This window comes from Trachemys scripta, chromosome 13 (genome assembly GCF_013100865.1).
Source record: "Trachemys scripta elegans isolate TJP31775 chromosome 13, CAS_Tse_1.0, whole genome shotgun sequence".
Classification (NCBI taxonomy): domain Eukaryota; kingdom Metazoa; phylum Chordata; order Testudines; family Emydidae; genus Trachemys; species Trachemys scripta.
The window spans coordinates 38,864,719-38,877,909 of record NC_048310.1 but is presented as its reverse complement, the minus strand read 5'-3'; the positions used below and the strand labels follow the sequence as shown (position 1 = coordinate 38,877,909).

Here is a 13,191-nt window from a genome sequence, read left to right as displayed (position 1 = left end):
AAAGGTACATGATGCTTGCGTCTTCAGGAACTCTGGTCTGTCTGAACGGCTGCAGCAAGGGACTTTCTTCCCAGACCAGAAAATAACCGTTGGGGATGTTGAAATGCCTATAGTTATCCTTGGGGACCCAGCCTACACCTTAATGCCATGGCTCATGAAGTCATACACAGGCAGCCTGGACAGTAGTCAGGAGCTGTTCAACTACAGGCTGAGCAAGTGCAGAATGGTGGTAGAATGTGCATTTAGACGTTTAAAAGAGCGCTGGTACAGTTTACTGACTCGGATAGACCTCAGCGAAACAGTATTCCCATTGTTATTACTGCTTGCTGTGCGCTCCACAGTATCTGTGAGAGTAAGGGGGAGACATTTATGGTGGGGTGGGAGGTTGAGGCAAATAGTCTGGCCGCTGATTATGCGCAGCCGGACACCAGGGCGGTTAGCAGAATACAGGAGGGCATGGTGCACATCAGAGATGCTTTGAAAACCAGCTTCATGACTGGCCAGACTACAGTGTGAACGTTATGTTTGTTTCTCCTTGATGAAACCCCCATCCCCTTTGGTTCACTCTACTTCCCTGTAAGCTAACCACCCTCCCCTCCCCCTTCGATCACCGCTTGCAGAGGCAATAAAGTCATTGTTGCTTCACATTCATGCATTCTTTATTAATTCATCACACAAATAGGGGGATAACTGCCAAGGTAGCCCAGGAGGGGTGGGGAAGAAGGGAAGCACTGGGTGGGGGAGGAGGGGAAGAGGGAAGGACAAAGCCACACTGCACTGTAAAACTTGTTGAATGCCAGCTTTCTGTTGCTTGGGCAGTCCTCTGGGGTGGAGTGGTTGGTTGCCCAGAGGGCCCCTCAGCATGTTCTTGGGTGAAGAGGCTATGGAACTTGGGGAGGAAGGCGGTTGGTTACACAGGGGCTGTAGCGGTGGTCTGTGCTCATGCTGCCTTTCCTGAACCTCAACCATACGCCAGAGCATATCAGTTTGTTCTTCCAGTAGCCTCAGCATTGCCTCCTGCCTCCTCTCATCATGCTGACGTCACCTATCATCTTTAGCCCGCCACTTATTATCTTCAGCCCGCCACCTGTCCTTGCATTCATATTGTGCTTTTCTGGACTCTGACATTGTCTGCCTCCATGAATTCTGCTGGGCTCTTTCAGTGTGAGAGAACTGCATGAGCTCAAAGAACATTTCATCGTGAGTGCATTTTTTTCGCCTTCTAATCTTCGCTAGCCTGTGGGAAGGAGAAGATAGTGTGAGCGTTGAAACATTTGCAGCTGGTGGAGGGGGGAAAAGGGAGCGTGGTAGTTAAAAAGACACATTTTAGAGAACAATGGGTAGACTCTTTCATGGTAAACTTTGCTGTTAACATTACATAGCACATGTGCTTTTGGTACAAGGTCGCATTTTGCCTCTTATTGAAGGTATGCCAGTTTGGTGTGAGAGATCCCTCACGCAGGGCCGGGCAACAGAATTTGGCTTGCAGGCAACCATGGTAAGACACAGTCTTTTGGCTTCTTTAACCTTCATAAAATGTGGGAACGGTTTCATACAGCAGCGCCCTCATTTTCCATACCACGCAGCCGTTGGGTTGGCCATTTAAAATGGATTGGCAATTTAAAAGGAGGGGCTGTGGTTTTCGGGTTAACATGCAGCACAAACCCAACTAACCCCCCACACACACACACCCAATTCTCTGGGATGATCGCTTCACCTCTCCCCCCACCACATGGCTAACAGCGGGGAACATTTCTGTTCAGCCACTTGCAAACAGCCCAGCAGGAACGGGTACCTCTGAATGTCCCCTTAATAAAATCACCCTATTTCAACCAGGTGACCATGAATTATATCACTCTCCTGAGGATAACACAGAGAGATAAAGAACGGATGTTGTTTGAATGCCAGCAAACACTGGGACCATATGCTGTGTTATGTAATGATTCCAGACTACGTGCTACTGGCCTGGCATGGTAAAGTGTCCTACCATGGAGGAGGGAATAAGGCTGCCCTCCCCAGAAACTTTTTGCAAACGCTTTGGGAGTACATCCAGGAGAGCTTTATGGAGATGTCCCTGGAGGATTTCTGCTCCATCCCCAGACACGGTAACAGCCTTTTCCAGTAGCTGTACTGGCCGCAAATGCCAGGGCAAATTAATCATGAAACCCGCTTGCTTTTAAACCATGTATAATATTTACAACGGTACACTCACCAGAGGTTCCTTCTTTGCCTGGCGGGTCCGGGAGGCAGCCTTGGGTGGGTTCGGGGGGGTACTGACTCCAGGTCCAGGGTGAGAAACAGTTCCTGGCTGTCGGGGAGAATGGTTTCTCCGCTTGCTTGCTGTGAGCTATCTTCAACCTCCTCCTCGTCATCTTCCTTGTCCCCAAAACCCGCATCCCTGTTGCGTGCTACTCCATTGACAGAGTCAAAGCACAGGGTTGGGGTAGTGGTAGCTGCACCTCCTAGAATGGCATGCAGCTCATCCTAGAATCGGCATGTCTGGGGCTCTGACCCGGAGTGGCCGTTTGCCTCTCTGGTTTTGTGGTAGGCTTGCCTCAGCTCCTTAAGTTTCACGTGGCACTGCTGCGTGTCCCTGTTATAACCTCTGTCCTTCATGCCCTTGGAGATTTTTTCAAATGTTTGGGAATTTTGTCTTTTTGAACGGAGTTCTGATAGCACGTATTCGTCTCCCCATACAGCAATCAGATCCCGTACCTCCCGTTCGGTCCACGCTGGAGCTCTTTTGCGATTCTGGGACTCCATGGTCACCTTTGCTGTTGAGATCTGCACTCACCTGCAGATTGCTACGCTGGCCAAACAGGAAATGAGATTAAAAATTCGCAGGCCTTTTCCTGTCTACCTGGCCAGAGTTGAGAGCGCTGTCCAGAGCGGTCACAATGGAGCACTCTGGGATAGCTCCCTGAGGCCAGTACCGTCGAATTGTGACCACACTACCCCAAATTCGACCTGGCGATGTCGATTTCAGCGCTAATCCCTGCGTCGGGGGAGGAGTACAGAAATAGATTTTTAGAGCCCTTTAAGTCGAAAAAACCGGCTTCATCGTGTGGACGGGTGCAGGATTAAATCGATGTAACGCTGCTAAATTCGACCTAAACTCGTAGTGTAGACCTATGCGAATGACTTCTGTTGTATGATACACAATGGTCCACCGGGGGCAGGTGCAGAGAAGGCAGGTCTGCTCACTCAGGGTGACTCAGCACTTAGCTAACATTTATAAAGAGAGCTAGCAAGTCAGTGGAGGGCTGGAGCCAGCAGCTGGGTGAAGATAGCAGGACTGACAGCTCACAGCGTGCTGGTGACTGGGTCCACTTGGGGAATTGGCCTGGGACTGGTTAAACATTTCCTGGGGAAGCCAAACCCACTGGAATGGATCTTTGCGGCCTGCCAGGACCCAGAGGGTGCACGAGCACAGGTGAGAAACTAGGGAGAAATGATCCCAACAGATTGAATGAAGCCTTGTTTGTACTGCTTCCAGCCTCCACTGTATTGCACCAGTGCAGTGTACCCCAGTTTCCAGGTGTACTGGAGCACATAATGGCTTTACCTGTCTACACTAGGGATTTGCACTAGTGCAGTTAGAGTTACCATATGTTTGAGTTTCCCTGCACTGAGCCTCTTTTTTAAGCCTGCTTTCTCTGTCCTAGCAGGGTTTTCAAATAACAGCAAATGTGTGGGGTTTTGCAGAGCAGACAAGCTGCAGCTCAGAAAGAGCTCTGATTGGTTTGCTTCCTGATGGTCCATTCCCCTGCATCCACAGCTGATTGGTTCACATCCACAGGTGCCGGATCCCTCCCCCTCCAGCTGGCCCTTACCACTCAGCAGGCACCAGAAGATGAGGCTGCCCAGGGCACACAAGCTGCAGGGCGTGCCCATAGGGCTGGGGGGGGCCCACCAGGGATCGCACTCCGCCCGCCCCTCCTGATCCTGGCTCAGTGTCCGTCCGCCCATCCATCCATGTCCTTCTCTTGCCGGCACCACGCGCTACCGGGCCTCCAACCCCAGCGCTAGCCCTGCCCAGACTCACCCCCTCGAGACACCCACCCCACCGGGGATGACTCATCCCTTCCCAGCCTGTGGATTCAGGGGGCTCCGGCCCCAAGATTTGGGTGGGCCTGGATGTGATTGGAATAACAGAGACTTAGTGGGATAACTCACATAACTGGAGTACTGTCATGGATGGATATAAACTGTTCAGGAAGGACAGAAAAGGTGGGGGAGTTGCGTTGTATGTAGGAGAGGAGTATGACTGCTCAGAGCTCAGGTATGAAACTGCAGAAAAACCTGAGAGTCTCTGGATAAAGTTGAGAAGTGTGAGCAACAAGGGGGATGTCGTGGTCGGAGTCTGCTATAGACCACCAGACCAAGGGGATGAGGTGGACGAGGCTTTCTTCCAACAACTAAGGGTATGTCTATACTTACTTCCTGGTCCGGATGTAAGCGATCGATCTTCTGGGATCGATCCCAGAAGTGCTTGCCGTCGATGCCGGTACTCCAGCTCAGCGAGAGGAGTACGTGGCATCGACGGGGGAGCCTCCCTGCCGCATCTGGACCCGCAGTAAGTTTGGACTAAGGTACTTCGAATTCAGCTACATTATTAACGTAGCTGAATTTGCGTACCTTAGTCCGAAGTGGGGGGTTAGTGTGGACCAGGCCTAACAGAAGTTGCTAGATCGCAGGCCCTGGTTCTCATGGGAGACTTTAATCATCCTGATATCTGCTGGGAGAGCAATACAGCGGTGCACAGACAATCCAGGAAGTTTTTGGAAAGTGTAGGGGACAATTTCCTGGTGCAAGTGCTGGAGGAACCAACTAGGGGCAGAGCTTTTCTTGACCTACTGCTCACAAACAGGGAAGAATTAGTAGGGGAAGCAAAAGTGGATAGGAACCTGGGAGGCAGTGACCTTGAGATGGTTGAGTTCAGGATCCTGATACAAGGAAGAAAGGAGAGCAGCAGAATACGGACCCTGGACTTCAGAAAAGCAGACTTTGACTCCCTCAGGGAACTGATGGGCAGGATCCCCTGGGAGAATAACATGAAGGGCAAAGGGGTCCAGGAGAGCTGCCTGTATTTTAAATAATCCTTATTGCGGTTGCAGGAACAAACCATCCTGACGTGTAGAAAGAATAGTACATATGGCAGGTGACCAGCTTGGCTTAACAGTGAAATCCTTGCTGACTTTAAATGCAAAAAAGAAGCTTACAAGAAGTGGAAGATTGGACAAATGACCAGGGAGGAGTATAAAAATATCGCTCAGGCATGCAAGAGTGTAATCAGGAAGGCCAAATCGCACTTGGAGTTGCAGCTAGCAAGAGATGTTAAGAGTAACAAGAAGGGTTTCTTCAGGTATGTTAGCAAGAAGAAGAAAGTCAAGGAAAGTGTGGGCCCCTTACTGAATGAGGGAGGCAACCTAGTGACAGAGGATGTGGAAAAAGCTAATGTACTCAATGCTTTTTTTGCCTCTGTCTTCACGAACAAGGTCAGCTCCCAGACTGCTGGACTGGGCAGCACAGTATGAGGAGGAGGTGACCAGCCCTCCGTGGAGAAAGAAGTGGTTCGGGACTATTTAAAAAAACTGGATGAGCACAAATCCATGGGGCCGGATGTGCTGCATCTGAGGGTGCTAAAGGAGTTGGCGGATGTGATTGCAGAGCCATTGGCCATCATCTTTGAAAACTCATGGCGATTGGGGGAGGTCCCGGATGACTGGAAAAAGGCTAATGTAGTGCCTTTCTTTAAAAAGGGGAAGAAGAAGGATCCGGGGAACTACAGGCCAGTCAGCCTCACCTCAGTCCCTGGAAAAATCATGGAGCAGGTCCTCAAGGAATCAATTATGAAACACTTAGAGGAGAGGAAAGTGATCAGAAACAGTCAGCATGGATTCACCAAGGGGAAGTCGTGCCTGACTAACCTAATTGCCTTCTATGATGAGATAACTGGCTCTGTGGATGAGGGGAAAGCAGTGGATGTGTTATTCCTTGACTTTAGCAAAGCTTTTGATACCATCTCCCACAGTATTCTTGCCACCAAGTTAAAGAAGTATGAGCTGGATGAATGGACTGTAAGGTGGATAGAAAGCTGGCTAGATCGTCGGGCTCAACGGGTAGTGATCAATGGCTCCATGTCTAGTTGGCAGCCGGTTTCAAGCGGAGTGCTCCAAGGGTCGGTCCTGGGACAGGTTTTGTTTAATATCTTTATTAATGATCTGGAGGATGGCGTGGACTGCACTCTCAGCAAGTTTGCAGATGACACTAAACTGGGAGGCATGGTAGATACACTGGAGGGTAGGGATCGGATACAGAGGGACCTAGACAAATTAGAGGATTGGGCCAAAAAAAAACCTGATGAGGTTCAACAAGGACAAGTGCAGAGTCCTGCACTTAGGACGGAAGAATCCTATGCACTGCTACAGACTAGGGACCGAATGGCTAGGTAACAGTTCTGCAGAAAAGGACGTAGGGGTCACAGTGGATGAGAAGCTGGATATGAGTCAACAGTGTGCTCTTGTTGCCAAGAAGGCTAACGGCATTTTGGGCTGTATATGTAGGGGCATTGCCAGCAGATCGAGGAACGTGATCGTTCCCCTTTATTCGACATTGGTGAGGCCTCATCTGGAGTACTGTGTCCAGTTTTGGGCCCCACACTACAAGAAGAATGTGGAAAAATTGGAAAGAGTCCAGCCAATGGCAACAAAAATGATTAGGGGGCTGGAGCACATGACTTATGAGGACAGGCTGAGGGAACTGGGATTGTTTAGTCTCCAGAAGAGAAGAATGAGGGGGGATTTGATAGCTGCTTTCAACTACCTGAAGGGGGGTTCCAAAGAGGATGGAGCTCAGCTGTTCTCAGTGGTGGCAGATGACAGAACAGGGAGCAATGGTCTCAAGTTGCAGTGGGGGAGGTGTAGGTTGGATATTAGGAAACACTATTTGACTAGGAGGGTGGTGAAGCACTGGAATGCGTTACCTAGGGAGGTGGTGGAATCTCCTTCCTTGGAGGTTTTTAAGGCCCGGCTTGATAAAGCCCTGGCTGGGATGATTTAGTTGGGAATTGGTCCTGCTTTGAGCAGGGGGTTGGACTAGATGACCTCCTGAGGTCCCTTCCAACCCTGATATTCTATGATTCTATGATTCTAAGTGGGTGGACGGCAGCGTACCCAGGCCCACACGTGGCTACGCCCCTGCTTCAGATGAATTACCCATTGATCGCAAGGGCAGCTTTGCAAGAATAAAGATTGCAAGATCAGGTCTCCAAAGTTAATGAAAGTAACAGAAACATTCTTGTTCTGCACATTCCCTAACATGTAGTTGCCATGGGGCTGATAATGGCTTCGCACCTGGTCAGGGGAGAGAATGGAACGCTGGGGGCCTGAGCCAGCTCACTCATCAAGGGACTCACATCACATGCTGCATCCCTGAATGTTTGTTCCAATAATGGGCCTAATCCTCACCCAGACTCCTATGGGAAAGCACTGGGGGTGACAGGATGGCCAGCCCCTGCTCCCCCTACCCCCGACTCATGCTTCTGGCACAGGAGTTGGATTCATCGGCACTCCTCACACTTCTGTGTGGGGCATGTGGCTCAGAGGCAGGGAGAAGGCAGGACCATGGGCCTGTACCGCTTTCCTGCATCAGATAGCAGAGCTGGCCAGCTGCAGAGGGCAGCTCACTCTGGGTGAGGCAGAATGTTTCCCAGAGCTGCCAGGGGGAAGGCAGTTCTGACCCATCCTCAATGCAGGCCTATGCCTTGAAGCCATAGCTTGGCTCTGAGCAAGCACAGCAGTGTTTTAGCTCAGTGTCACTCGGGATACATCACAGTAGTCTTATAATATACAGTGCACGCAAGCAGTGTGGAGGGGAAGCAGGGGTCTGGAAGTCCCTGCTCTGCCAGACTTCCTTTGTGACCTTAGGTCAGTCACTCAGGCTATGCCTATGCTGGAGGTAGCGGGGTAATTTCCAGCATGGGTAGACAGACCCACGCCAGCTCTGATCAAGTAAGCATGCTAAAAATAGAAGTATAGCCACCATGGAGCCAATAGCAGGAGAGGCTAGCTGACCCGATACATGCCTAGGGTTTCAGACAGGACTGCACAGGAGCGTAGCTAGCCTGTCCCATGGCTACATGGCTACTTTTCGTGCAGTAGCTCAATCAGAGCTAGCGTGGCTTGGTCTACTCAAGCTGCAAAGTGCACCTCCAGCTCCAGTATAGACATACCCTCAGTCTCTCTGCGCCTCAGTTCCCCCTCTGTGTAATGGAGGTACTAGCACTCCTGTGATAAATGAAAGGGGTGGGAGGGTAGCTCCCTTTTATGGACACCCAGCCAGCCAGTTAGCTATAAGCCCTCTCTTAGTAGTTGTTCTCTACTTGCTTTACCTGTAAAGGGTTAAAAAGTCTCCCTGCTGAGTAAAAGGAAGGAAGTGGACACCGGACCAAAAAAGCCAATGGGAAGGCTAGAACTTTTTAAAAATGGGAAAAAACGTCCCCTTTGTCTGTCGGAGTTGGGTTCTCCGGAGAGGGGGAACAGAGCAGCGATGCTGTAAAAAGCTTTGGACCAGGTATGAAAAATCATCAGATCATACCTAGAAACTACTCCTTTGAAACTTTCATATGTAAGTAGATCCGGGAATGTTTAGGAAGACGCGATTAGGCTTATCTCTTTTTATTTCTTTATGTCTTGTGAATTCCTCTGTGCTAACCCCAGGTGCTTTTGTTATGCTTAGTAATCTTTAAGATGGACCTCAAGAGAGCTATCTTGATGCTTAATCCTTGTAATTGTTTTTTAAATCTAGCAAAAAGCCTAAGTTCCAGATGTATTTTCTTTCTTTTGTTTCTAATAAAAGTTACCTTTTTTAAGAACAGGATTGGATTTTTGTCTCCAATTAGGTTTGTGCACATGTTGTTTAATTAGCTGGAGGCAACAGCTGATTTCCTTTGTTTTCTTGCTTAGCTCTTCCAAGGAGGGGGGGTGAAAGGGCTTGAGGGTACCCCACAAGAAGAAGTGCATCCGAAGAAGTGGGCTGTAGTCCACGAAAGCTTATGCTCTAATAAATTTGTTAGTCTCTAAGGTGCCACAAGTACTCCTGTTCTTCTTCCCACAAGAAGGAATTCTCAAGTGTGCCTTCCTGGGTTCTCAAAGGGGTTTTTGCATTTGGGTGGTGGCAGCATTTACCAAGCCAAGGTCAGAGAAAAACTGTAACCTTGGGAGTTTAATACAAGCCTGGAGTGGCCAGTATTAATTTTTAAACTCTTTGCGGGCCCCCACTTTCTGCACTCGAAGCGCCAGAGTGGGGAATCAGCCTTGACAACTTCCAAACCTCACAGGTGCGTTGTGAGGATAAATATGACAGATTGTGAAGTGCTTAGTGTCACGGAGTATTGGGGAACTCAGGGCCCTGCACCCCCGGCTTCCTGCGATTCACCATGACTCTCAGCCAGCCATTAAAGCAGAAGGTTTATTTGGATGACAGGAATACAGTCCAAGACAGGTCTTGCAGGCACAGACAACAGGGCCCCCCTCAGTTAGGTCCTGCTTGGGGTCCCAGGGCATCCCAGCCCCCTCCCCTTTGGGGGGGGTCAGAGCCATCTCTGCCTCCCAGCCATCTCTCCAGCCCGCTTCCAACACTCTGCCTTCAGCGACCCCTCCCACAGCCTTTTTCAGTTTCCCTGGGCCAAGGTGTCACCTGGCCTCCACTCCCTGCCTGGGTTCTCATGTTACACGCTCAGGTATTCGCCTTCGGGCAGACTCCCATCCCCCAATGCAGACTATCCTAGCCACACTCCCCTGTCAGCATTCACACACCACAGTAAGAACAGTCCCAGTTCGTCACACTTAGACATGATGGTGATGGGGCCAGAGAAGTAGATAAAGGCTGGGAATACACAGTGCTCATTGCCTTGTTACTGCATCAGGCCTCCTCAGCGCTTTTCAGTGTTACTTCCAGAATTAGTTCAAAAATTTTTATCATATTTATACCAGTTTGATCATTATGGCTGCAAATGCTGCATAAGCTCCTCAGCAACCCAGCCTTTAGCCTTATATTTCTAACAGTTTTTTTAAATGTTTCTATTTCCAGGAAATTAAGAATCTTGCTGCAAAACATCCAAACCTTGTGCTGGTGCCACTGGGTATTCATTTTGCATAATCTCCCACTATAAACAATCTCTTGGAAATCTGATCTTTTCTACTTCTGGTTCCTATTATTTCCTTTGAAATTCAAGGTCTGTCTCCAGTTTCCATGCTCCTGTCTTCATTTGGAAATAATGTGCAACACTCATTCCAGCAAAATGACTATTTTGAACTATTGAACCATTGCAGGTCAGCATGGAGAGCAGCCCATCAGAAATGGCTCAGATCCCAAATTCCTTTATAAAACATCTGTTGTCAGTGTAAAAACATGCAGACAAGAAGTTTGGGCTTTGGGGTTGTTTCAGGCCAGGAGCGGAACGTTGGGGCTGTGTTCAGGGTTAATCCCTGAAACAGTTTTGCTTTATTTGCCTTATCAATGTGTCTGAGTGCTTCGTAGCTGAAGGTCCACTTGCCCACAAGGGCACAATGACCTTTAGTTACCTGTTCCCCACTTCAGGAAGGTTTTCCTGAATCCAATAAAGCTTGTAAAGACCCCAGATTACAGGCTTCAGCACAGCACCTGTGTCACAGAGCTGGCTGGAGTCCCACTCACCAGATTGCTGTGAGGGAACCCAGCTTCTCGATCCCCAGGTGGTTTAAGCTTCTCTGGGTCTCAGCAGGTGCAGCTCTGGTTCCTCCCTTAACCTTTCTGGCACTGCTCCTGGCCTCCCACTCTGTCTGCTACCCCTTCATGGAAATAAAAAGAAGAACAGGAGTACTTGTGGCACCCTAGAGACTAACAAATTTATTAGAGCATAAGCTTTCGTGGACTACAGCCCACTTCTTCGGATGCATATAGAATGGCTTCTATGGAAATGGAGCCCCTCAGCTCATCTGCCTTGGGCACCCAGGAGCAGTACTGATCTCCCCAGATATCCTGTAGATTAACCACACCATCTCCCAGAATCCCTCCAAGGGTGTGAATCTCCTGGGTTACAGTTTATCTCGCCCAGGAGACACATGGTAGGTATAGCATAGAACTCGCACAGGGTTCTAGGATGCTGTTGCTCTTTACTTAATCACATGAGACATACACAAATAATAAACCCTACATGCATTTTCCCTCACTCTAGCCCCCCTTTCCCAGGGCAGTCCTTGGGGGACCGTCTATATTCAGGTAGACAGGGTCCCAAGCACCTCCCACCTCAACTGCAGTAGCTTCCATCATCAGCTGGTGAAAAATGGTCAGAGAGAGAGCAAATAGAGCAGCTTCTACCTTGTTATAACCTTCCAGTCTCCTCTGTCAGGTGACCACAGAGTCTTGCCAGGTGCCTTCATTAGGAGGGGACTTCTCCCACTAAATCAGTTCCTCAGGTTGGGAGCCAGTCTTTTGTGTAGAGCAACTACATTTCAGTGGTCAGGCACTTTATGTCAACAACCCTCTTTTGGTATCCCTCTGTTCCCCGCTTTTGGAATTTCAGTCCAACATGGAGATAACAGGACAACAAAGAAGGTAAAGAATCCCACGTCTAAATGGAGTCTGCAATCCAGTGGAGATAGATACAGAGACTTCATAATCGTACACAGAGTTCACATACTGTACAGACAGACCCCCAAATCCAGTCTTGCCAATCTCAAGGGATCAACAGTCACGAGTTAAATGCCCCCCAGTTTATGAGCTTGGCCCAACAAATCATGAGATTTTCTTTTTTTTTTAAAGGATTATATTGTGGGGTTTTGGTCTGTCTTTTGATTGTTGACTTCCCCCTGCGCCCCGCGCCTGTGCGTATGCGTGTGTTTATCTGTGACAGTTAGTGTTGTCCATTCTCCCAAATTTGTTGGTAAGGAGATTTTGGCCCATGATTCAGATCCACATCTCTGTCCCCTGCCCAGCCAATTCATTCTGTCCCCAGTCTCCCCAACAGTTCTACCACCCCAGAGCTCCAGTTCAGCTCACCACCTCATCTCTGCTTTTCTGGGGTCTTCACCCCCTCTCTCCCAGGCCTAGGGGCTGCAGCAAGGTCCCTTCACCACTGGGGGCCAGTTCTAAGGGCTCTTCACCCCCCATCCTGCACCCAACTCTTCCAAAGGAAGAAGGAGAAGGGAGAAGGAGGTTAGTTAAACAGAAATTAAAGGGTACAGTGCCAAAAGTGAAATCTCTGCAAGTTGCATGGAAACTTTTTTAAAACACCATAATAGAGGCTCAACTTAAATGTATACCCCAAATTAAAAAACACAGTAAGAGAACCAAAAAAGAGCCACCATGGCTAGACAACAAAGTAAAAGAAGCAGTGAGAGACAAAAAGACATCCTTTAAAAAGTGGAAGTTAAATCCCAGTGAGGAAAATAGAAAGGAGCATAAACACTGGCAAATGAAGTGTAATGAAAGCCAAAAAAGAATTTGAGGAACAGTAAGCCAAATCATAGAATATCAGAGTTGGAAGGGACCTCAGGAGATCATCTAATCTAACCCCCTGCTTAAAGCAGGACCCATCCCCAGACAGATTTTTGCCCCAGATCCCTAAATGGCCCCCTTAAGGATTGAATTCACAACCCTGGATTTAGCAGGCCAATGCTCAAACCCCTAAAGACTCAAAAAACCATAGCAATTTTTTTAAGTACATCAGAAGCAGGAAGCCTGCTAAACAACCAGTGGGACCACTGAACAATCGAGGTGCTAAAGGAGCACTCAAGGATCAGGGCCGGCTTTAGGCCGATTCAGCCGATTCGGCTGAATTGGGCCCCGCGCCAAGAGGGCCCTGCGCTGCAGCTGTTCACCCCGCCCCCAGCTCACTTCCCCCTCCTCCCCTGCCCTGCACGCCCCGCCCCCTCCCCTGCTTCCCGCGAATCAGAGATTCGCGGGAAGTCTGAGACTAAGCAGCAGGGGCGGGCCGGCCGGCAGCACGAGGTAAGCTGGGGTGGGGGCGGGAGAAGGGCTCCGGGGAGGCGCGGCCCGTTCCCGCAGGCCCCAGCACGGCCCCCGTGGCCCGGCTCCGGCCCGGTCCCCGCGGCTCGGGCCCCCCCGTGCCCCCCCGCGGTGCGGCTCGGGTCCCCTGCGGCGCGGCTCGGCTCGGGGCCCCCCCGGCGGCGCGGCTCAGCTCGGGGC

The 13,191-nt window shown here is 49.8% G+C and overlaps 1 pseudogene; it reads left to right on the top strand.

The window, feature by feature from the left end:
• The first annotated feature begins 1,177 nt into the window (after positions 1-1,177).
• The window catches only part of LOC117886762, a 55,096-nt pseudogene continuing 43,082 nt past the window's right edge, over positions 1,178-13,191 (top strand).